The sequence below is a fragment of the Rhinolophus ferrumequinum genome (genome assembly GCF_004115265.2).
Source record: "Rhinolophus ferrumequinum isolate MPI-CBG mRhiFer1 chromosome 5 unlocalized genomic scaffold, mRhiFer1_v1.p scaffold_110_arrow_ctg1, whole genome shotgun sequence".
NCBI lineage: Eukaryota > Metazoa > Chordata > Mammalia > Chiroptera > Rhinolophidae > Rhinolophus > Rhinolophus ferrumequinum.
This window is the reverse complement of record NW_022680355.1, coordinates 7,489,436-7,515,297: the sequence shown is the minus strand read 5'-3', so window position 1 is coordinate 7,515,297 and position 25,862 is coordinate 7,489,436. Positions and strand designations below refer to the sequence as shown.

Sequence of the window (25,862 nt, the reverse complement as noted above, 5' to 3'; positions counted from 1 at the left end):
ATCAAGAGGTCCAAATCTTCATGTTCACTTTAAGAACACTCGTGAAAACTGCCCAGGCCATCAGGGGCATGCATATCCGAAAAGCCACCAACAATCTAAAGGCTGTCACATTACAGAAGCAATGTGTGCTGTTCCATCCTTACAATGGTGGAGTCGGTAACTGTGCCCAGGCCAAACAGTGGGGCTCAGTGGCTCAAAAAGAGTGCAGAATTTTTGCAGCACATGCTTAAAAATGCAGAGAGTAATGGTGAACTTAAGGGTTTAGATGTAGACTCTCATGGATGGATTAATCCATACATGAGCTCTCCCTGCCACACTGAAATGTAACAAAGAGTAGATTGTTCTAAACCAGAAGAGGAGGTTACACAGAAGAAAAAGCTATCCCAGAAGAAACTGAAGAAACAAAAACTTATGGCCCAGGAGTAAATTCAGCATCAAATAAATGCTAATGGAGGTAAAAAACAAACAAACAAAAACAAACGAACAAACAAAAAAAACATGGTGGGAATGTATGTCTCCTTTAAAGAAAATATTAGGAAAGGGTGTATAATTATTCTGTAAATAATTACTACTATACACTAGAAATACCCATTTACTTTTTCACACTTTCTCTCTTACCTTAATCCACACCCTTTTTACAGTTAAAATATTACATTTTTTAAATGTTAAGGATTACATTTATTTTAAACAATTTTAGATGCAAATTGTCAGAGAGAATAAACTGTCCAATAGCACCTTCCTTATTCATAAATAACAAAAACCATCTATTGTACAAATATGTACAATTGAATACACAGCTCTCAGATTTGATGGTCAGCTGTTTTCAGTAAAGGAATACCTAGTATTTTTGGGCCTCACGAATAGCTCATTACTGAGTGAAGGAACTGAGGCAGGCTCCTCTGTGGGACTGTGACAGGGGTGGTGGCGGGGTCATCCCATCACACTTCTCTCTGCCTGTTTTTCCACGGTTCTTTCTAATAATATGTATGAGGCTTATGTGCATGCAGTTCTTTGAATATTATAACATGAAAATTTGGGGTGATAATCTTTGCTTTTCACACAGTTGCTTTTTCTTATGAATTTTCTTCTCTGCTGTTTTTAGGACCTGGATTTTTGGTTTTGGGTGGTTTTTTTTTCCTAACAAAATAAAGTTCTCTTTAACTAACAGGTGTGAAGTGTCACCATTTAAATGGATTCAAATCTTCAACTTAGCATAATCAAAAAAAGATCAGTGTAACTTCAGATTTAATTTTAAAATAAAAAAACACAGAGATAAAAGGGCTGACTTTTAAGCTCAACATTAGTTATAAAATTAGTACTATCTAAAACTGATGAATAGAATATTAGAAATGACTTCATGCTGACTAGAAAGGAAGACAGCAGACAGGCATGCCCGTTCGCATATAATAAGCATGACTGTAACAGGTAAAACTACACAAATCAGGCGCAAGCAATTTTGCTTCAATAGTGCTCACGATGGCCTCCACCCTTCCTCTTAACTGTTATTTATGGCTAGTTGCTTGTTTAGATCAGGAGTGGTAAGCTGAAATGTCCACGAGGCCCACGCAAGAAACTAGAATAAGTAAAGCCAGAGGGTGTCAGAAAAATACCCAGTGGGGGAGCAGCAGTGAAATGGAAAAGTATAGGCACCAGCTACAAGGAACAGCAGTTACTCAGCTTCAGCCCAGTGTGGCCATGTAGGAATACAGGCCTATGTTGTCAGATCTTTTGATTTTTCAAGAGAAGCCAGAAATCTGATTTTTAATGTGAAATTTCTCGATTTTTAAGTGTTGACAACTTTTTTTTTTTTTTTTTTTTTTTTTTTAAGAAGACTGTGTGAGGCAATGTAGTGCAGGCCAAATAAAATACATCCATCTGTGGGCCAGCTACAGCCTGCAACTGCCATTTTACAGCACAGGCTAACACAGCCTGTGGGGGGCTTTCTGGACGTGGAACGGTGATGTTCTAACTTTGATTCTTGCAGTCATGTTTTTGAGTCATAAAAGAACCACTCTAGTAGTTATTTAAGAAAATTCAGAGGAAAATTCCAAGAAATTAATGAAAACCTAATCATTGGTCTGCAAAAAAAAGGATTAATTTAAACATATAATACTCAAATTTTCTGCTCACAGCAGAGATGTGGGAGAGAATTTGAGCAAAATTAACTGATCCATCATGAGAACTCATAAAAAGTACTCAAAGTGAAGAGGCTCGCCAAAAGAAACAAAAGAAAAAATGTGTGTGTGTGTGTGTGTGTGTGTGTGTGTGTATTTAGCACACTAATTCAAAAATAATTAGGCAAATCAAACACCTCAGGAACTCTAATATCTTTTAACTTTATTGCTTTTAGTTTATTTTTCAAACATTGCCTTTAACTCACTGTTCCTAAGCCCTACAAAAAGTTATATTTTATTTGTTCCATTAAAAAGGAAAGGAAACCTCTTTTCCGGCTTTTGCAGTGCGACACAACATGAGCAGCAAAGTCTCCCGCGACACCCTGTACGAGGCAGTGCGGGAAGTCCTGCACAGAAACCAGCACAAGCACTGGAAGTTTATGGACACGGTGGAGCTGCAGATCAGCTTGAAGAACTAGGACCCTCAGAAGGACAAATGCTTCTTGGGCACGTCAGGCTTAGATCCTCTCTCTGCCCCAAGTTCTCCGTATGTATTCTGGGGGACCAGCAGCACTGCCCCCCAAGGATAAGTGGATAGTGACGAGGCCCAGGCTGTGGATGTCTCCCACATGGATATTGAGGTGCTGAAGAAACTCAACAAGAATGAGAAACTGGTCAAAAAGCTGGCCAAGAAGTATGATGCCTTTTTGGTTTCAGAGTCTCTGATCAAGCAGATCCCATGAATCCTGGGCCCAGGCCTGAATAAGGCCAGCGAGTTCCCTTCCTTGCTGACTCACAATGAGAACATGGTGGACAAAGTCGATGAAGTGAAATCCACCATCAAGTTCCAGATGAAGAAGGTGCTTTGTCTGGCAGTGGCTGTTGGCCACATGAAAATGACGGATGATGAGCGTGTGTGTACAACATGCACTTAGCTGTCAATTTCCTGGTGTCATTGCTGGTGTCAAAGAACTGGCAGAACATCCGGGCTTTATATATCAAGAGCACCATGGGAAAGCCCCAGCGCCTATACTAAGGCAGAGCTTAATAAACCATAGTGCTACCAAAAAAAAAGTAAAGTCATGAATCAGCATTTCTCTGCACTCAGGTGTACCTATTTATCAGTTTAAAGATATGCTGGTTTTTGCATCTGGCTGTAAAATACATAGCTGTATCACTTCAAAACTTTTAAAGCAGGTTAAAAATATACTTAAAATTTGGCTACCACTTATGTTAATCTTATGTTATGATAATCAGTCACCCCATTCAACCACATTTTTTATGATTTGGTAAAATTATAGTCAAAACAAATATGGTGTTGCAATTGCCAAAACTGGTTATACACTGACCGTACTCTAGTGTTATTTTAGGAATGTCACTTCCAAAGTAGAACAACTTCGTCTAATGTTTGGTCTAACCCAGCTATTTACAATTGGTTTAGTTATCTACTGCTGTGTAATAAATAAATCATACCACACTTAGCTGCTTAAAACAGGAACCATTTATTATTTCATAGTTTCTGTAGGTCAGGAATCTGGGAGCAGCTTAGCTGGGTGGTTCAGGCTGTGACCTCTCACTACAGCAGGCAGGATGAGGCTGTAGTTATCTGAGGCTTGATGGGTCGAGAGCATCTGCTTCCAAGCTCACTCACGGCAATGTTAGAAGGAGGTTTCAATTCCTCCCCACTTCTGGGGCCTTTCCTCAGGGTGTTCATGATGAGGCCTCTCCCAAAATGAGTGATCCAAAAGAGAACCCAGACAAAAGCTGCAGTCTTGTATATTCTAATCTCATAAGTGACACACCATCGCTTCTGCTATATTTCATTGATACAATGTGGGAGGAGACTACACAGGGATGTGACTAGGAGGAGGCAGGTAACACTGGGGGCCATCAGAGAGGCAGAATACCACAAAACCCTTTATTCTTCACCAACACATCTGAGAGACGCAACATCCTTCCACAGGTAACAATGGATCATTATAGCTACAATTCTGAACTGAGAGGCTGACATCTTCAATTGCAGGTGGGAGTGAGAAAAGGGGAGAGGAAATTTGCATATTATAACGAAAAAGTCTAATATATGATTTTTATTTATCTCCCCACCTCACCAATGTCATTTTTCTTACTGTCATCATTTCCACACCAACTTCTCTCCACTCAATCTTCAGAGCCACCAGTCTAACCTTTACACATTGGTTGAGTGTTGGAGAGATTAAGGGTAACACATATACCATATGCTTTGAAGGTTATGTAATTCTAGCTCCTTTAAAAAGTCAAGTGAGTCAAATAAGCCATTGATCTGAAGTTAATGGGGCCTTAGTAAGAAATTACAATCAGCTGGGATGGACGGCACACTTACAGATCTCAAGTACAAAAAGCAGCTTCAAACTATGTTAAGAAGCGGAGACGAGAGAAAGAGGAGGTAGGAAAGATAAAGACTTGGGTATGGCCTTGGAAGGTAATAGGTAGCATAAGAGTTAAAGCAATTTTTAAAACTGCAATTTTAGCAATTTTCAGTTTTTACTTATAACTACTTAGCTAAGACTAATCTAAATAGAATAAGGCAAAACGACAGAGGGGGTCGGAAGTGCTCTTGTAATAAAGAAAATAAATTACTTGGAGTCAGAGCTTTACAGAAGACACTTTTTTTGTATCTAGAAATTTTTTCATTTGTTTTCCACTTGCTTTTTATAATATTGCAACCATAGTTGTAGTTCCACTCTACGTACAATTTTGCAGTCTGCTTAAAAAAAAAATGGAAAATGCATATTGTATTATTGAAACTTTGTACTTTGTTCCAGCCCAGTTTTAGATAAGTCTCTGCCTTCGAGGAGCTCAGGTTCATGTAGGGGGCTAAATAGTATAGGGCTACTGGTTCCATGGTGGAATTCTCTACAAGAACATACAAAGGAGAGAGGAAACAGAAAAGGAAGACAAAGGAGACACTGGATGGTTAGAAAGTTTATAATATTTTTATAAAAGTGGTCTCTGGTCAGCAGTTCTTAGTGTGACTTTCCCTGAGTAGTCCCTTAAAGCTTCCCGTGGGTTTCTACTGTCTGCTTTTATTCGTGAGGATGGAGCCAGCCCTACAGTTTCAATAATTGCTTAATATCCCACTGAGTAAATATGCCATAATTTAATTAACCATTCCCAACTCTAGGACATTTGGTTTGGGTTTGGTTTTCACCATTATGAATTACTCTATAGTAAACCTCTTTGTACATTAATATTATGTATAAGTTATCTATTGCTACGTAACAAATGACCCAAACTTAGCAGCTTAAAACATCATTTATTATGTCACATGTCCTGAGGGTCAGGAATCTAGGAGCAGCCTTACTACGGGGTTTTGACTCAGAGTTTCTCATGAAATTGCCATCACAATATCAGCTGGGGTTGCAGTCATGTAAAGGCACAACTGAAGGAGGATCTGCTTCCAAGCTCACTCATGCACCGTGTTTCCCCGAAAATAAGACCGGGTCTTATATTAATTTTTGTTCCAAAAGGCTTATTTTCAGGGGATGTCTTAATTTTTCATGTGCAATAATCTACATTTATTCAAACACAGTCATGTCATCTTATTCTGGAGCATCTGTCTGGCTGACGATCTTAACCGGGGCTTATTTTTGGGGTAGGTCTTATTTTCAGGGAAACACGGTAACTGTTGGGAAACTCTAGTTTCTTGCTGGTTGTTGGAGACCTCAGTTTCTCACCATATGAGCCTTTCCATAGGCTGCCTGAATGTCCTCATGTCATAGCAGCTGTCTTCCCCCAGAGCAACTGATGAGAGAAAGAGATGACAGAAGACTCAATCTTTAATAGCTGGTCACCTATTCTTAGAAGTGACATACCATCACTTCTGCTGTGGTATTCTAGTGGTCACACAGACCAACTCTGGTATGATGTGGGAGGTGACTAAACAAAGGGGTCAATATCAAGACCCAAAATCTTTGAGGGGCATCTTGGAGGCTAGCCACTACAGGTCATACATATAATTCCACATACATACATACATACATACATACATATGTATGTGTGTGCATGTGTGTATTTATGTAAGATTCAGGCCCAGAATTAAAATTACTGAAGAGAAGAATGCTGACATTTTTTGAGATTCTTGATATTGTTAGATTAAACCACATGAAACTGCTATTTTTGTTAAGTCAAAACCAGTCAAATATAGGTAATTTCATGTAGGTACCTAATGTGCATTGCAATATTGTTTTCCAAAGAGGATGTATCAGTATACGTCCTCATCAACAATGTGTGACACTGGTGGTTTGGCCATTTACCTTATAACGTTCATTTTAAACCTTATATCAAGTGATTGCTTGAAGCTGAATCATCATTTTCTTCTCCCCAAATGGTATTTTCAGTTCCGTATTTCTTAACTTACTGCATATTAAAGCTGTTAAACTGATTAATAAGCATAAATATTAAGTATGACTTTTTGAGCATTAACACCATGTTGCTATTTAACAAATAACCACAAAGCATAGGCACAGTAATTCTAAGTTAGTGCTGTCCAACAGGAATGTGAGCCATATATATAATTTAAAATTTTCTATGTCATAAAACTGGTGGTGTGAGGTGAGCCTCTTGAAATCTCCCCTGGAATTTAAAACAAATTGAACAACTATAATTCCACAAAGAACTCCCTGTGCAGCAGACAGGAAAGAACTAAGAGATGCACAACTTAAATGACCTAAAGGTGGGCAAATTGGGTGAGCAGGGGTGGAGGGAAGTGGGAAGTGCAGAGACACTGGCCGTGCAGGTACAGCAGCTGAGATGGAGCTTAGAGCTCCAAGTTCCCTGCATTCCACAGCTGCAGGAGAGGAAAGAATTCAGACTGCTAGAACTCCCCTTACAGTCCACAGTCCTGCAGAAGGAAACAGCATATAATATGACCCAACGCTCACAGCAGAAACCTCGGAGGAAAGATTGACAGAAGAAGGGTGAAAATGGAGGTTTAAGCCCTCACTGCCAAGCAGAGGATGGAAGGCTTAGGCATGGAGCCTAGCCGCCCCCTCCCTACCCTCCCAGAGTTTGCCTGGCCCCCACCTGCCCAGAGCGGAACAGTATCAGTGTCAGATCAAAAGAACAGAATATTTGCAGTTCTGAGAACTGTAGCGCACAGTCACAGACTCCCAGCCCAGCTAGTTCTGGCAAAGGGAAGGGAGCTGTGGCAGCAAAACTGGCTGTGCAAGTGGTCACCACCATTGCTCTGGGCCATCTCTCACAACCCACCCTACCCCCTCCCCCACCTATCTGGGTGGATCCCTGCAAGGGTAAACAGAGCCCAGAAAAACACACAGGCCCTGAGTCTGGTGCAGGAAGAGATTCAGAACTTCAGAAGTTCTCCATATACCCCAATGGAGACGATGCACTCAGACCTAGGCACCAGCTCGCACAGTAGAAGCCCACCTTCCAGGGAATCCCCCCATTGCGTGAGAAGCCAGAACACTGCAGAGAAAATAAAACACTACAGTGTAAGAGAGAATAAAAGGCTGCAGTCGGACAGAAAAAAAAACATTCTACAAATACCTACTGGAAAACAAAAGAAAGAACTCTTGCTATCAACCTGTTGCAGAACCCACTCTTGTAGATGCCTAGGAACAGAAATAATAAATCATTAATTGCCATGAATAACCAAGGTCAGAAGACAGCTCAGAAGAAAAATGAAAAGTCTCCAGAAAATGAACTTAAAAGCATGGAAATATGTGACTTGAAAGACAGAGAATTCAGGATTACAGTTGTGGAAAAACTCAATGAGATGCAAGAAAACATAGACAGGCAGTTTAATGAACTCAGAAACAGAATCCAAGAACAAACTCAACATTTTATCAAAGAGATTGAAATTTTAAAAAAGAACCAAAGAGAATTTCTGGAGATTAAGAACTCAATAAAAGAAATGAATGAAATAGACAGCTTAGGTAATAGAGTTGACCAGATGGAGGAAAGAATCAGTGACATCCAAGATAGAAATCTGGAAATGACACAGATGGAAGAAGAGACAGACTTGAGACTTAAAAGAAATGAAAGAACTCTAAAAGAACTTTTGGACTCCATCAGAAAGAGCAATAAGAATAATGGGCATATCAGAAGGAGAAGAAAGGAAGAAGGGAACAGAGTATATTCAAACAAATAGTTGATGAGAACTTCCCAAACTTGTGGAAAGAAGTGGATCCTCAAATCCATGAAGCACACAGAATACCTAATTACCTCAATCCCAAAAGGCCTTCTCCAAGGCACATAGTATTAAAGCTGTCAAAAATTAAAAACAAAGAAAGAATCCTCAAGGCAGCCAGGGAAAAGAAGACAGTAACCTACAAAGGAAAGCCCATTAGATTACCATCAGATTTTTCAGCAGAAACACTACAAGCCAGGACTCAAATATTCAAACTATTAAAAGAGAAAAATTATGAGCCAAGAATAATATATCCAGCAAAGATATCCTTTAGGTATGAAGGAGGAATAAAGACCTTTACAGACATACAGAAGCTGAGGGAATTTTCTAACACACGACCTGCACTACTAGAAATACTGAAGGAGGCTATTCGACCTGATTAAAAAAAAAAATAAAAAAATTAAAAAAGGAATACAAAATCATGAGTAGTATTATGAACAGACAGAAGCAGGAATGGCAACCCCTACACCAAATAGGGCACTATACACTTAAACATAACATACAGGGTAAAGAAAGGAAAGGGAAAAAAAAAAAAAACACTTAAAAAAAGAGGAAAAAGACAACTTGCTACTGCAGCAAATAAACTCACAGCATAAATAGTGATAATTTGTGACAACAAAAAACAAAACAGGAGAAAGTAAGGTCTAAACTGGCACAAGGGAATGGAGAAAGAAAGTGTACTGAAGATAATGGAATACTTTAATAATGAAACTTTCTTTTACATAAACTTAATAGTACCACTAAAAAAAAAAAATAAAAAAATCCAGAACTGAAATATATAACATAAAAAAAGAAAAAAACAGAGGGAAAAATCATAGAATACCACCACACTGAAATAATAGATAGCAACAAAAAGGCAAAGAAACAATGGAGACACCATCCTACCAGAAACCCAGAGATAGAATGACAGGAAATTCTCATATATCAATAATCACCCTAAATGTAAATGGACTGAACTCACCAATAAAAAGGCACAGATTAGCAGATTGGATCAAAAAACTAAACCCAACCATATGCTGCATCAAAGAGACACATCTCAGTGTCAAAGGGTGGAAACTGACATCCAAGCAAATGGTATTCAGAGAAAAGCAGGTGTAGTCATACTGATATCAGATGAAACAGACTTCAGGATAAAAAAGGTAACAAGAGACAAAGATGGACATTTCATAATGCTAAAGAGACTATACAACAAAAAGACGTAACAGTCATCAATATTTATGCCCCCAATCAGGGAGCACCGAAACATACCAGGCAAAAACTAACAGAACTAAAGGGAGAAATTGACCAAAACACAATTATACTAGGGGACCTAAAATACATCATTGACAGCTATGGATAGATCATCCAAACAGAAAATAAATAAAGAAATAGCAGCCCTAAATGACACATTAGATGTAACGGACGTAATTGACATTTATAGAGTACTTCATCCTAGAACATCAGACTGTACATTCTTTTCTAGTGTACATGGAACATTCTCAAGGATAGACCATATATTGGGACATAAAACTGGCCTCAACAAATTTAAGAAGATTGAATCATACCAAGTGTATTCTCTGATAACAAGACTTTCAAATGGGTGATAAACTGCAAAAAGAAAGCAGGAAAAAACACAAATATGTGGAGATGAAACAACATACATTTGAAGAATGACTGGGTCAAAGAATAAATAAGAGGAGAGATAAAAAGATACATAGAAACAAATGAGAATGAAAATACATCCTACCAAAATTTTTGGAATGCAGCAAACGCAGTTTTAAGAGGGAAATTTGTATCATTACAGGCCCATCTAAAGAGGGAAGAAAAATCCCAGCTAAATAACCTCACGTTACGCCTTAAAGAACTAGAAAAAGAAAAACAAATGAAACCTAAAGTCAGCAGAAGGAAGGAAATAATAAAAATCAGAGCAGAACTAAATGAAATAGAGAACAAAAAGACAATAGAGAAAATTAATTCAACAAAGAGCTGGTTCTTTGAAAAGATTAATAAAATTGACAAACCATTGGCCAGACTCACTAAGATAAAAAGAGAAAAGACACAAATAAACAAAATCAGAAATGAAAGAGGGGAAGTTATCACAGATGTCACAGAAATACAAAAGATCATCCAAGAATACTATGAAGGACTATATGCCACCAAATTTAAAAACCTAGAAGAAATGGACATGTTCTTAGAAACATAGCTTTCCTAGGCTGAATCATGAAGAATTGGAAAATGTAAATAGACCAATCAACAGTAAGGAAGTTGAATCAATCATCCGAAACCTTCCCAAAACCAGAAGTCTGGGACCAGATGACCTCACTTGTGAATTCTACCAAACATTCAAAGAGGATCTAATACCTGTCCTACTCAAACTCTTCCAAAAAATTAGAGAAGAGACAATACTCCCTAACTCATTTTATGAGGCCAACATTACTCTGATACCAAAGCCTGGTAAAGACAACACACACAAAAAAAATTATAGATCAATATCTCTGATGAATACAGATGCAAAAATCCTAAACAAAATTATAGCAAATTGAATGCAACAAATGCATTAAAAAGATTATACATCATGACCAAGTAGGGTTCATCCCAAGAGCAGAAACATGGTTCAACATAGGCAAATTGAACAATGTGATACACCACATAAACAAAATAAAGGACAAAAATCATACGATTATGTCAATAGATGCAGAACAAGTGTTTGACAAGATACAACATCCATTTATGATTAAAACACTTAACAAAATGGGTATAGAAGAAAAATACCTCAACATAATAAACGCCATATATGACAACCCCTCATCTAATACCATAAATAACAGTGAAAAACTGAAGCCCTTTGGTCTATATTTAGGAATACGACAGGGCTGTCCCCTATCACCCCTGCTTTTCAACATAGTATTGGATGTCCTAGCCAGAGCAATGATGCAAGAGAAAGAAATAAAAGGCATCTTAATTGGGAATAAAGAAGTTAAATTATCATAGATGACATGATGCTATATATAGAAAAATCCTAAAGACTCCACCAAGAAGTTTTTAGAAACAATAAACAAATACAGTAAAGTTACCAGCTACAAAACAATGTACAATAGTCCATTGCCTTCCTATATACTAACAGTGAAATCTTAGAAAAAGAAATAAAAAATAAAATTCCTTTTGTAATTACAACAAAAAGAATAGAATACCTGGGAATAAACTTAACCAAGGATGTTAAAGACCTATATACTGAAAACTATAAGACATTTTTAAAAGAAATTGGAGAAGACACAAAGAATGGAAAGACATTCCATGTTCATATACTGGAAGAATCAACATAGTTAAAATAGCCATATTACTCAAAGCAATATACAGATTTAATGCATTCCCCATCAAAAATCTCAATGGCAGTTTTTAAAGAAATAGAACAAAAAATCATCAAATTTGTATGGAATCACAAAAGACCTTGAACAGCCAAAGCAATCCTAAGGAAAAAGAGCAACACTGGAGGTCGCACACTTCCTGACTTCAGCTTATACTATAGGACAACAATAATGAAGACAGTATAGTATTGGCAGAAAAACAGACACACAGACCAATGGAATAGAATTGAGAACGCAGAAATAAAGCCACATAAATAAGGACAGATAATTTTTGATAAAGGAGCCAAAAACATGCAATGGAGAAACGACAGCCTCTTCAATAAATGGTGCTGGGAGAATTGGAAAGCCAAGTACAAAAGAATGAAACTAGACTGCTATATGTCACTGTGTACCAAAATTAATTCAAAATGTATCAAAGACCTAAACATAAGACCTGAAACAATAAAATGCACAGAATAAAACATAGGTACTAAACTTATGGACCTTGGGGTCAAAGAGCATTTTATGAATTTGACCCCAAAGGTAAGGGAAGTAAAAGCTAAAATAAATGAATGGGACTAGATCAAATTAAAGAGCTTCTGCACAGCAAAAGAAACCATCAACAAAATAAAGAGGCAACCAACCAAATGGGAGAAGATTTTTTGCAAACAATGTCTCCAATAAGGGGCTAATATACAAAACATACAATGAACTCATACAACTCAACAACAACAACAAAACCAACAACCCAATGAAAAAATGCGCAGAGGACCTGAATAGACATTTGTCCAAAGAAGACATACAAATGGCCAACAGACATATGAAAAAATGCTGAACATCACTAATCATCAGAGAAATGCTAACAAAACCACAATGAGATATCATCTCACACCAGTTAGAATGGCTATCATCAACAAGACAAGTAGTAACAAGTGTTGGAGAGGCTGTGGAGAAAAAGGAACCCTCATACACTATTAGTGGGAATGCAGATTGGTGCAGCCGTTATGGAAGGCAGTGTGGAGGTTCCTCAAAAAATTACCATATGATCCAGCTATCCCTCTCCTGGGTGTCTACCCCAAAAAATCTGAAAACATTTATCCATAAAGACACATGTGCTCCAATGTTCATTGCAGCTTTATTTACTGTGGCCAAGACATGGAAAAAAGCAAAGTGTCCTTCAATAGATGAATGGATAAAGAAGTTGTGGTATATATACACAATGGAATACTATTCTGCCATAAGAAAAGATGAAATAGTACCATTTGCAACAACATGGATGAATCTTGAGATTATTATGCTGAGCGAAATAAGTCAGACAGAAAAAGTTGAGAACCATATGATTTCACTGACATGTGGTATATAAAACTGAAAACAGCAAAAGAACAAGACAAACAAATGAAGAAACAAAAACTCATAGACACAGACAATAGTTTAGTGATTACCAGAGGGTAAAGAGGTAGGGGGGTGGTAGATGAGGGTAAAGGGGATCAAATATATGGTGATGGAAGGAGAACTGACTCTGGGTGGTGAACACACAATGTGATATATAGATGATGTATTACAGAATTGTGTACCTGAAATCTATGTAACTTTACTAACATTTGTTACCCCAATAAACTTTAATTAAAAAATAAAAAATAAATAAAAAATTCTAGTAGCCCGATTTAAAACGTAAAAATAGGTAAAATTAATTTTAATAGTATACATTATTTCACACAATATATACAAAATATTATAATTTCAGCATGTCATTAATATTTAAATATTTTAATGAGATAGTTAACATTCTTTTTTCATACCAAGTCTTGGAAATCCAGTGTGTTCTACACTTATAGCATGTCTTGATTCATCTGAATGTTTTCATTGGAAGTGTTCAATCTCTATTTAGATTTCAAATGTTTACAATGGAAAAAATAGATTCACATAACCAAGTTGTTCCAATCATGACTGTAAGTGTTCCAATAATTGATTATCAATTTGTAAATTTATATTAAAAGTAAATAAAATTAAAGATTTAGTTCCTTAGATAGACTAGGCACAATTCAAGAATGTGATAGTGGCTACTTTAACATGTGACTAGTGGCTACTTTATTGGTAAAAGTGTGGCGTGAAATCAAAGGAGATATAGTAGAACATTCTATGTCTAGTAATAGAATTATATGACACAAATGGTTAAATAGCTACAGTTGATATCTCTTAAAGGCCAGAAGTACTATCTTGAGCAAAATGTTTTGATGCAATTAACTTATACTACATTTTTAAAGCAAGCTGGTACATTCATCTAAAACCACAGATAAGAGCAAAGCGAGCCCCCAAAATTAACTGTGCAAAATTATCAGATAACATGGTAATTACACAGCAACTATTTTCCTGTAGATCGTGAATTTAAAAATTTATGGTAAGATAAAATGAAGAGCATGACTTATTTCAAAGTACAATTCTTATACTAACAATGTCCCAAGCTTTTAATAGCTAAACTCTCTTGTAGATGTTTGTGAGATGCTTAATTTGAGTACTTTAAAATTTCAGTTAAGTACGCTATACTTAATCTACTCCTAGAAATTCAAATGTAAATACTTAAAAGATTTTAGAAGGATTTATACACTAGTGACTGGAGAACAAATCAAGTTAGAGAAACAATTTTGTTCAAACTCAAAAAATGTTATGATGTACTGTTCAAACTTGATTTATGACACCACTAGGATATAAATACCTTCTTCTTCATCCACGCAGCGCATAGACATTTAGTATTTGCGTGAAACAGAAAACAAAGCCTCAGACTAAAAGAATGTTAGGTACCATCAGGTAGAGAAAGTATTGTGTGCTGTAGAGGGCTAAGTGTCTCAAATCCTTTTTGATGATTACAGTGATGATGGTGATAAAGAATTTTTGCATACGTAAAGTTATAGGTCTTAGTGACTTAGGGAATAAGATCACAGAATTATACTTTATTGTTCCATATTCTAAATTCTTTCAAAAATGCCTCAAAAGTCTCAGAAGATTTTATTAACCAAGAGTTCATAGCTTTAAAAATCACAGTAAATAAAAATACAAAAGAATTCACAACATATTTTTTTGCTAGCATACAAACTATCCCTAAAAAGGACTAACAAATTAGGTAATTACTGAATAAAGTTATAATTGAAATGTTATTTTGTTTAACACATTTGGCTTCTATGTCCAAAAAACATAGAAGAGACATTTATTTTCACTTTATCTTTTCTCATCAACATGTAAGTAAATAGAAGAGTATTTATGGAAATAAAATTTAGGATCAAAATAGGTATAATATATAATATATACAATCTTCTATATATCATTTGCCTCTATGCTTGTGTGTTTCTCAACCCCCCCAAGATAAAATAAGCTATAAAAAAAAAAAGATGACACAGAAATCAGCATTATCATCTACAGGCATCAGTAAAGACAATTATCTGTAGGACTTTTAAAATAATTTGTAATTACTAGGCTCTAGTACACTTCTCACGTTCATCCTCACTGTAAGACATATAGTAAGACATAAAGACATAAAGTCCTTAGTTAACTCAGATATTTGTCATTAACATGTAGATTTTTAAAAAGTTAATTACTGCTTCCTAAGCTTGTGCCACATGATTTAGGCTACTGGTATTTATATATGTGTGGCAGGAGTGGCATGAGAAGAATATGTGCAAAAATTCTGAATTTTAAAATTCTTTTCTCCTTTTATCATTTCATCATTCTACACAAGACAGAAAAGAATCAGGCTGGCCAGCTCTGTCTGGATTCCTTCCTTACGTTATCTATTTAGTAAATAGGACATAGTCTACTGTTTCTATAGTGTCCAAATCAGCCAGTTCTAGAAATACTGTTCATCTTTGGCCACAGCAATCTCATCTCTTAACTGCTACTGAGCTGGAACGGAAATTTCTCACTTGATTTAGGTCCTAAGGACATAAATCAGGTCTATAGGAGGAAGAATTGTCACACATGTGGAAACCAGCCTCAGGGATTAAAAACAGAGGTATCCGGCAAGACTTTCAAATACAAGGAAGTTAAAACAAAGAATGATGAGCTCTCATACACTTTCCTTTCTCATACTATAAAAACGAAAAATCTCTGGAATGTTTTGAACAATTGCCAAGCAGTTCCACCATAAACTGCTGTCTGACCAGAAGAAATCCTTTAATCTCTCTACTTCATTTTCTTCATCTATAATATGACAATTATATTAATACCTAAAATGGTTTAGAACACCTAATTAAATGTATGCCTCTTAGCCAGGCTTGTGAACAGACAGAATTTACAACAGACCAAGTTTACAAGAGAGCATTTTTAGTGAAAGCTCCCAAAATAAACACTTAAAACTTACTTTGAGCCCAAATGTCAAAGATCATTCACACAAGACACTCATATGCCTCCTCCTTCCTCAAACTTCCAGCCAGGGTACTGCCTTCACCTCAGTCTCAAGTACTCTAATTGCTGCCACACTCCGGACACAATTTATTAGAAGTGCTTCTCCACAAAGCTGCTGTGCTAGAGACAAGGCAAGATAACGCTACCAGGTGGGAGCAGGGAGGAGGGCCTAAGCAGGTGAAGCACCTTCCGGGACCCCTCCCAATGGAAGCTCTGTGGCTCCAGAGCCCCACGGTTCCTGCTGCCTCGCCCCTTCACACTTCAGCCCTCCCAGGCTCCTCACCTCACCACTTGTATCTCCAAAAGCAACGTTACTCTTTAGAAATAGTGAGAGATTTGACATTGATGAGGTAAATATGTTATAGGATAATTCTGCAGAATGAGAGAGTGTGGCAAGAAGTAAGAAAGACAACCAATCTGAGAATTCTACCTCAGCCTTAACAAAGGAGCAGAAAAAAATATAAAGAAATAACTTATCTTCAAAGTAAGAGGTACATATTATCAAGTGTATTCAATAACTGGTGATTCAACCATAGAAGTTTAATGACATGATTGTACAGAGTTTTTAAAAAACGTCATTTGGTTGTTAGCCCCCAGTTCTCTTTGGTGATCTGTAAAATGCTTTAAAATCTGTATTTCCTTCTATTGCCCTTAAAATCTATATATAGAAGTAACTTTTAGAAATTGTATTTTTCAAATAAGGAAAAGTCAAACGATGCCCATTGGTTTCTCTCTTCTAATTATATACTTATTTTATTTTTATTAACTATACACAAAATCTTTTCCTTCTATTGCCCTTAAAGGTATACTTCATTTCTTTTGCATCTCCATTAAAGGTTTATATTTCTTATACTGTCTAATCAAACATTTTACAACTAATACCAAGAAGAAAACCTGAATGAATGTCCTCCCATTAATCTCAATATATTCCATTTTTAAGAAATAATCGAGAAAGAAATCAGGTTAGATGTAAATCCTGTAATTTCACTGATATTCAGGATGTGAATAATGGCGTCTTTTTAAAAGATTTTTATTAAAATATAGATAACATTCAATATTATATTAGTTTCAGATGTACACAATATTATTCAACAATTATATACCTAAAGAAGTGATCAACATGACAAGTCCAGCAACCATCTGACACCATGCCTCGCTATTAAAATATTATTGACTATATTCCCTATGCTGTACATTACATCCCCATGACTCATTAGTTTTATACCTGGAAATTTAGACCTTATTCCCCTTCACCTCCCCCCCCCCTTTTTTCAATTACAGTTGACATTCAATATTATTTTATATTTCAGGTGTACAGCATAGTGGTTAGACATTTGTATAATTTAAGTGATGCCCCTGACTAGTCTAGTATCCACCTGGCGCTATGCATAATTACTATCATATTATTCACTATATTCCCTATGCTTTACATCCCCGTGACTATTTTTAACTACCAATTTGTATTTCTTAATCCCTTCACTTTTTCACCCTGCCCCCCAACACCCTTCCCATCTATCACCCCGATAAATCTAGAACCCGTCTGACACCATACATAGTTATTACAATATTATTGACTATATTCCTTCTGCTACACCCTACATCCCCATGACTACTATGCAACAACAAATTTGTACTTCTTAATCCCCTCCTCTTTTCACCCACTCCCCCATTCCCCTCACATCTGGAAACCATCAAAATGTTCTCTGTATCTATGAGTCTGTTTCTGTTTTGTTTGTTTTTTCATTTTGTTCTTTAAATTCCACATAAAAGCAAAATCACATTGTATCTGTCTTTCTCTGTCTGACATACTCCACTCAGCACAATTCCCTCCAGGTCCATCTTTGCCACTGCAGATGGCAAGAACCCATTCCCTTCCATGGCCAAGCAATATTGTATTATATATATGTACCACCTCCTCTTTAAACATTCATCCATCAACACGCAGGCAGCCTTCACATCTTGGCCATTATAAACAATGCTGCAATGAACATATGGATGTACACGTCCCTTCTAAGTAGCGTTTTTGGTTTCTTCAGATAAATACCCAGACGTGGGGTTGCTTTATCTCTTGTTATAGCCTTTGTTTTAAAGTCTATTTTGTCTAGTATATGTACTGCTACCTCATCCTTTTTTGTTTGTTTCCATTTTCATGAAATATATTTTTCCATTCCTTTACTTTCAATCTATATGTGTCTTTCAATCTGAAGTGAGTCTTTTGTAGGCAGCATGTGTAAAGGTCTTGTTTTCTTATCCATTCAGTCACCCTATTTTTTTGATTGGAGCATTTAATCCATTTACAACAAAAGTAATTGTTGATAGATATGTAGTTATTGCCATTTAATTATTCATATTATTTATTTATTTAATTAGTTATTTTTGTCTTAAAGAAGTCCCTCTAAGATTCCTTGTAATATTTGTTTGGTGGTGATGAACTCCTTTAACTTTTTCTGGTCTGGGATGCTATCCGTCCCAGATTCTAAATGGTACCTTTGCTAGGTAGAGTATTCCTGGTTGTAGGATCGTGTTTTTCATCACTTTGAATCTTTCCTGTCAATCCCTTCTGGCCTGCAAATTTTGTATTCAGAAATCAACTGACAGCGTTATGGGAGCTCCCTTGTAGGTAACTAGCTGCTTTTTTCTTGCTACTTTTAAGATTCTTTCTTTGTCTTTAAGCTTTGGGATTTTAATGACATGTCTTGGTGGGGCCAATTTTGGTTCAACTTGTTTGGGATTCTCAGTACTTCTTGAGCTTTTGTGTCCATTTCCTTCACCTGGTTAGGGAGGTTTTCCATCATTATTTCTTCAAATGCTTTTTCTTTCTTTTTTTTTTTCCTAGGTTGATAGCTTTTTTCTTTTTAATTAAAGTTTATTGGGGTGACAACTGTTAGTAAAGTTACATAGATTTCAGGCATAAAATTCTGTAATACATCATCTATATATCACAATGTGTGTTAACCATCCAGTGTCACTTCTCTTTCCATCACCTTATACTTGATCCCCTTTACCCTCATCTACCACCTCCCTCCCCCACCCTTAACTTCTGGTAACCACTAAACTATTGTCTGTGTCTATGAGCTTTTGTTTCTTCATTTGTTTGTCCTGTTCTTTTGTTGTTTTCAGTTTTATATACCACATGTCAGTGAAATCATATAGTTCTCAACTTTTTCTGTCTGACTTATTTCACTTAGCAATATAACCTCGAGATCCATCTATGTTGTCACAAATGGTACTATTTCATCTTTCTTATGGCAGAATAGTATTCCATTGTGTATATATACAACAACTTTATCCATTCATCTATCAAAGGACACTTTAATTGTTTGCATGTCTTGGCCACCATAAATAAAGCTGCAACATTGGAGAACACACGTCTTTATGGATAAATGTTTTCAGATTTTTTGGTTAGATACCCAGGAGAGGGATTCCTGGGTCATATGGTAATTCTATTCGTAATTTTTTGAGGAACCTCCACACTGCCTTCCATAACGGCTGCACTAATCTGCATTCCTACCAACAGTGTATGAGGGTTCCTTTTTCTCCACAGCCTCTCCAATACTTGTTACCATTTCTGTTGTTGATGATAGCCACTCTAACTGGTGTGAGGTGATATCTCATTGCGGTATTTATTTGCATTTCTCTGATGATTAGTGATGTTGAGCACTTTTTTATATGTCTATTGGTCATTTGTATGTCCTCTTTGGAGAAATGTCTATTCAGGTCCTCTGTTGATTTTTTCATTGGATTGTTTTTTGTTGTTGAGTTGTATGAGTTCCTTATGTATTTTGGATATTAGTCCTGTTCATAATACTACTCATGGTTTGGTCTTCTTTTGTGTTTTTTTATCAGGTCGAGTAGCCTCCTTCAGTATTTCTTATAGTGCAGGTCGTGTGTTAGAAAATTCCCTCAGCTTCTGTACATCTGTACATCTTTATTCCTCCTTTATATCTAAAGGATATCTTTGCTGGATATATTATTCTTGGCTCATAATTTCTCTCTTTCAATAGTTTAATATTTGAGTCTACTCCCTCCTGGCTTGTAGAGTTTCTGCTGAAAAATCTGATGATAACCTAATGGGCTTTCCTTTGTAGCTTACCATCTTCTTTTCCCTGGCTGCCTTGAGGATTCTTTCTTTTTCGTTAATTGTTGACAGCTTCAATACATTGTGCCTTGGAGAAGGCCTTTTGGGATTGAGGTAATTAGGTGTTCTATTTTCTTCTTGGATTCGAGGATCTAGGTCTTTCCACAAGTTTGGAAGTTCTCATCGAAAATTTTTGTATATATTCTCTGTTCACTTCTCCCTTTCTTCTCCTTCTGGTATACCCATTGTTCTTATATTGCTCTTTCTGATAGAGTCAGAAAGTTCTTGGAGAGTTCTTTCATTTCTTTTAAGTCTCAAGTCTGTCTCTTCTTCCATCTGTGTCATTTCCAGATTTCTATCTTGGATGTCACTGATTCTTTCCTCCATCTGGTCAACTCTATTACCTAAGCTGTCTATTTCATTCATTTCTTTTATTGAGTTCTTAATCTCCAGAAATTCTCTTTGGTTCTTTTTTAAAATTTCAATCTCTTTGATAAAATGTTGAGTTTGTTCTTTGATTGTGTTTCTGAGTTCATTAAACTGCCTGTCTATGTTTTCTTGCATCTCATTGAGTTTTTCCACAACTGTAATCTTGAATTCTGTCTTTTAAGTCACATATTTCCATGTCTTTAAGTTCATTTTCTGGAGACTTTTCATTTTCCTTCTGAGCTGTCTTCTGACCTTGGTTATTCATGGCAATTAATGATCTATTATTTCTGTTCCTAGGCATCTACAGGAGTGGGTTCTGCAACAGGTTGATAGCAAGAGTTCTTTCTTTTGTTTTCCAGTAGGTGTTTGTACAATGTTTTATTTTCTGTCTGATGCAGCCTTTCATTCTCTCTTACGCTGTAGTGTTATATTTTCTCTGCAGTGTTCTGGCTTCTCACACAATGGGGGGATACCCTGGAAGGTGGGCTTCTCCTCTGTGAACAGGTTGCCTGGGTCACAATGGATCGCCTCTGTGCGGGGATGTGGAGAGCTTCTGAATTTCCAAAGCTCTTCCTACACTAGTTTCAGAGCCTGTGTGTTCAGTGGCTCTGTTTACTCCTGCAGGGATCCACCCAGATAGGTGGGGAAGGGACAGGGTGGGTTGTGCAAGGTGGCCCAGAGCAATGGCAGCGACTACGAGAACAGCCAGTACTGCACCCAAGGCTCTCTCTCTTTCTCTGGAACTAGTTGGGCTATGTGTCCATGGCTATGGGCCACAAGTCTCAGAACTACAAATATTCTGTTCTTTTATCTGAATTTGCTACACCATTCTGCTTCTAGCACTGGAGTGTGGGAGGGGTTGGCTAGGCTCTGTGCCTAATCCTTCCATCCTCTGCTCAGCAGTGAGGGCTTAAACCACCGTTTTCAACCTTCTTCCCTCAGCCTTTGCGCCAAGGTCTCTGCCATGAGCGTTCGGTTCAGCTGTGTTACATGCTTATCCCTCAAGTGGGACTGTGCGCCATAAGCAGTGCCCTAGCAATCTGAATTCATCCCTCTCCTGCAGCTATGGTAGCTCCGGAATGCAGGGAGCTCAGAGCTCCAAGCTACTAGGTGTACATCCTGCGCCCAGGCAGCCCACATCATCACATTTCCAGCTTCCCTCCTCCCCTACTCGCCCAATTTGCCCACCTTTAGATGATTTCAGTTGCACGTCTCTTAGCCTTGCCTGTCTGCTGTGCAGGGAGTCCTTTGTGGAATTATAGTTGTTCAATTTGTTGTAAATTCCAGGGGAGATTTCAAGAGGCTCACCTCACACCACCATTTCTATGACATCATTCTCCGATAGCCAAATAGGTTTTCCATTCTTTGTTCTCTCTCTTCTCCTTCTGGTACCTCTATAATGTCAATGTTGGTACACTTGATGTTTTCCCAGAGGCCCCTTCAATTCACCTCAATTTTTTGGATTCTTTTTTCTTTTTGCTGTTCTGATTGGGTGTTTCCTGCTACTTTATCTTGTACATCATTGGTTTGATCCTCTGCTTCATCTACACAACTATTGGTTCCCTGTAATGTATTCTTCGTTTCCATTATTGTATTCTTTATTTCTGACTGGTTCTTTTTTATGTTTTCTATCTCTATTTTTATGTTTCCTATCTCTTTATCGAAGTTCTCCCTGAGCATCATTATAACCAGTGTTCTGAACACTGTGTCTGGTAGATTGCCTATCTCCATTTTGTTTATTTCTTTTTCTGGAGCTTTGTTCTGTCCTTTCATTTGTGACATGTGTCTTTGTCTCCCCCATTTTAGCTGCCTCCCTGTGTTTGTTACTATGTGTCAGGCAGGGCTACTATGCCTCCTGGTCTTAGTAGAGAGGCCTTATGTGGGTGTCCTTTGAGGCTCAGTGACAGTCCCTGGTCACCAGAGTTGGGTGCTCAAGGAGTGGCCATTGTGTCAGTTGTGTATGCCCTCCTATTGTGGTTGAGCCTTGGTTGCTGTTTGCATGTCAATGAGAGGGATTCACCCTCAGGCTGATTGGTTGTGAAGACAGGCTGTGACTACAGTGGGGGAATTGTTGTGCAGGGGCTGACCCTACAGAGCAGGATTTGCTTTAGCAGGGCTCTGGTGCCTGCCCAGTCTACCCTTTGGGTGTGTCATCCTTGGAGGCAGCTGGGTGATGCTTCACCTCAGCCTGAAGCTGGCTTCTGGGTGTGCTGAATTTCAGGGCCTCCAGGGAGAGGCCAAGTTCAGCCACAGCATATGTCCTGCCTGGGACCACCTGGCATGAGCCACAAAGCAATCCACAGATGGCCACCACCTGTGCTGGGTTTGAAGATGGTTCAAGTGGCCCAGCTGCAAACTGGATGGGCTGTGGCTGGTGCCAGGCTTGAGCTGTTCCACAAGTGGTATGGAACATGCCAAAGCCAGATGCTGCTTGTTTGGGTTTTGTGAACCTTTGACTGATTTTAGGAAAGTTTTCAGCATGAGCCAAAATCGGCTGGTTGTATCTGAAAAGCCACTGGAAGTGGCTTCCATGTGCCCAAAAGTTGGGTGGGGTGGGGTTTCTGGGAATCACCTGGGGCAGGGCAAAGGAACGGTGTTAGCCAGGTTGATGGAGACTCAGATATGGTGGCTACCTGCATCTGCACACTGGGAGTGGGGAGGGCTCAACAAAGAAACAATGGCTTCTGCCAGTTCTTCCATCTGGGAGAAAGCAGCCCCTCCAGCTCTTACCCTGAAGCCAGACAACTTAGTTCCTGCCATATGTCCCTGGAATATTTTGAGCTAATGCCCTAGTGCTGGAGCTCAGAGTGAGTGAGTCCATCAATGAGCAAGTCTGTGCACGGGCCCTTTAGGAAGAACACCTGGGTCTGCAGCCTCCTTTGACTCACTCAGCCCTAATCTCCGCTGGTTTTCACAACCAAAAGTTATGGGAACTTCTCTCCCCACCACTGAAACCCTGGGTTGGGGAGCTTTGAGGGGCTGGGACCCCTTGCTCCTCCAGGGAGACCTCCACAGTTGAGATAGCCCTCCCAATTTTTAATGGTCACACGCGGGTGTGGGACCAGCATGTTCCAAATCTCCACCCCTTCCACCACTCTCGAGGTGGCTTCTTCTGTATGTCCTTTGTTGTAGGGCTTCAGTTTAGCTAGACTTCAGGCAATTCTCAATGATGGTTGTTCTATATGTTAGTTGTAATTTTCATGTGGTTCTAAGAGGAGGTAAGCACAGCATTTACCTACTCCACCATCCTGACAGGAAATCTCAGATAATAATCAATGACTTCTTTTATCACTTACTAAAATGACAATTCCCTTTCTTTCTGAGAAATCTAAGTAGTAATCTCTTCTGGGAGCTTCTGGGTCTCAGCTCCTAAGTATTGTGAAATATTGAAATTATAGTGGGAATTTCATGTGGGAGACAGGTTATAGCAAAAATTTGAAATGGGATCCCTAAGACAGATCCTATTTATGCACTATTATAATTTAGTCTCAGATTCAACAAAAGGGAGGTATGGAAAGGCTATCTCTGGGTACCTGCCTGCGAATGCAGTTGTATGGGTGTCCCTCAAGGCTCTTTTGTTTGCACCATTCTTTTAAACACTCATGTTACAATGTGTTTGCAATAAGGTCTCTGACATAAAAAAAAAAAAAAAACTTACTAAATATACTCTTGTAGTTTCCCCATGATAACCAGTTTCTGATCTAAAACACTGCCTTAGTTTTCTCAATCAACATATAGTAAACAACAGTCCTAATGTGAACCTATCTGGAAAACCAAAATCCAGATGTTATGGAAATAATTTTGATATACTACCTCTGAATCATTCTAAGCATGACAATAGTTTTCTTTCTCAATTTAATTTTATATCATTTTCTTTCTTTTTTGTCCCTAATAGTTTCACCATTTGAAGAACCAAATTAAACATAACCATGGGAGAACCTCTTATTGTTTCTTCTGTTTTGAATTTCTTCAACAATCTTTCAAGAAATATGAAGCTGTACAGTACAGTGGTTAATGTGAGCTTTGGATTCAGACAGATTTAGACTCAAATTCCGGTTCCACCATTAATATAACTTCATGTATTCTCTCTTAAGTTCTACCCCATTTCTCTGTTTAACAGAGAGAATAATACTTACCCTAAGGGTACCACAATCAAAATGAGATAATGTATCTAGAGCATACTGCACAGACCTAGGCACAAGTAACTACTTGATAAAAAGTAGCTACTATATATATATATATATATATATATATACACACACACACACACACACACACACACACACACACTGAAAAATCTGGAAAACAAAGAAAAATACCCTTAATTCTATCACCCTAGTAACACAAACATGTATCTCTTTGTAATTTATGTCCACGTAAAAACTTATTTTTATAATTGTAATATACAATTTTGTCCTTTTTTCACATTATAATCACTTCTCCATGTAACCATGTAGGATTCATAATTATACCTTTTCAATTTGTTGAATGAGATTCCATTAAGTAAACTACCATAATTTAACCTCTAAATTCCTGCCAACTACTGAGGTTTTTTGATATTACAAATAATGCTACAATAACATTTTCATGAATATAGTTTTTTCATTCTGTGGAATTCTTTCCTTAGGATGAATTCCCAAAGCAAATATTTTTGGTGTAACCATGCTCTTAACCACTGGCTATATTTCTGCTTTACTCTTTTCCCCCCAAATAATAATAGGTGGGAAAAATACATTCATTGTTTTAATATGCAGGTCTTGATTATTAGCAAAGTTGATCATTTTTACATGTTTGTTAAACTCTATATTCTTGTTCTGTTATTTGTTCATATTATTTAGCAACTTCTGTAAAGTGATGGGGGCAATTTTGTTCCCCATGTACTTTTTAATAAGGGGGTGTGTCAGCACAATCTTCACACAAGAGATCCAGGTCCCTTCTTGATGACATCACTGAGCTGTCGGTTTATAAGAAAAGGTGCTCCTTCTCTTTCTCCTCCTTCGTGCCCAATATGGGCTGAATACAAAAATGTTCTAGAAAGTTATCATGTCTGTATCTTTTCAACATTACTCACTCATATGATATGGCCCTAGCTGGTTTGGAACACCCTATTAAAAGAGTGAAGACCCAATATACCCTGAGAGGTGACACACTAAAATAATTTCTCAACTGAACCAATTTACCAAGGTCTTTGAGAATTTATCAAATTCTCATTTGCCCCATTCTCTCCCTTTTTCTTTGCATCCTCAAATTTCTCTTTGGCTAACTAAGATAAAGACAAAAATGTATAGGTTTTTGTGAATTTGTGATCGAAACAACTTGGGCATCATTCAAAACAT

At 37.6% G+C, this 25,862-nt stretch overlaps 1 protein-coding gene and 1 pseudogene across 1 annotated transcript in view; one reads left to right on the top strand and one right to left on the bottom strand.

The window, feature by feature from the left end:
* LOC117019089 (sperm-associated antigen 6) overlaps positions 1 to 25,862 on the bottom strand; it is a 72,517-nt gene that overhangs the window by 27,638 nt on the left and 19,017 nt on the right. The gene's annotated exons all lie outside the window — the stretch shown is intronic.
* LOC117019091 (60S ribosomal protein L10a-like) lies at positions 2,306 to 3,179 on the top strand (annotated as a pseudogene).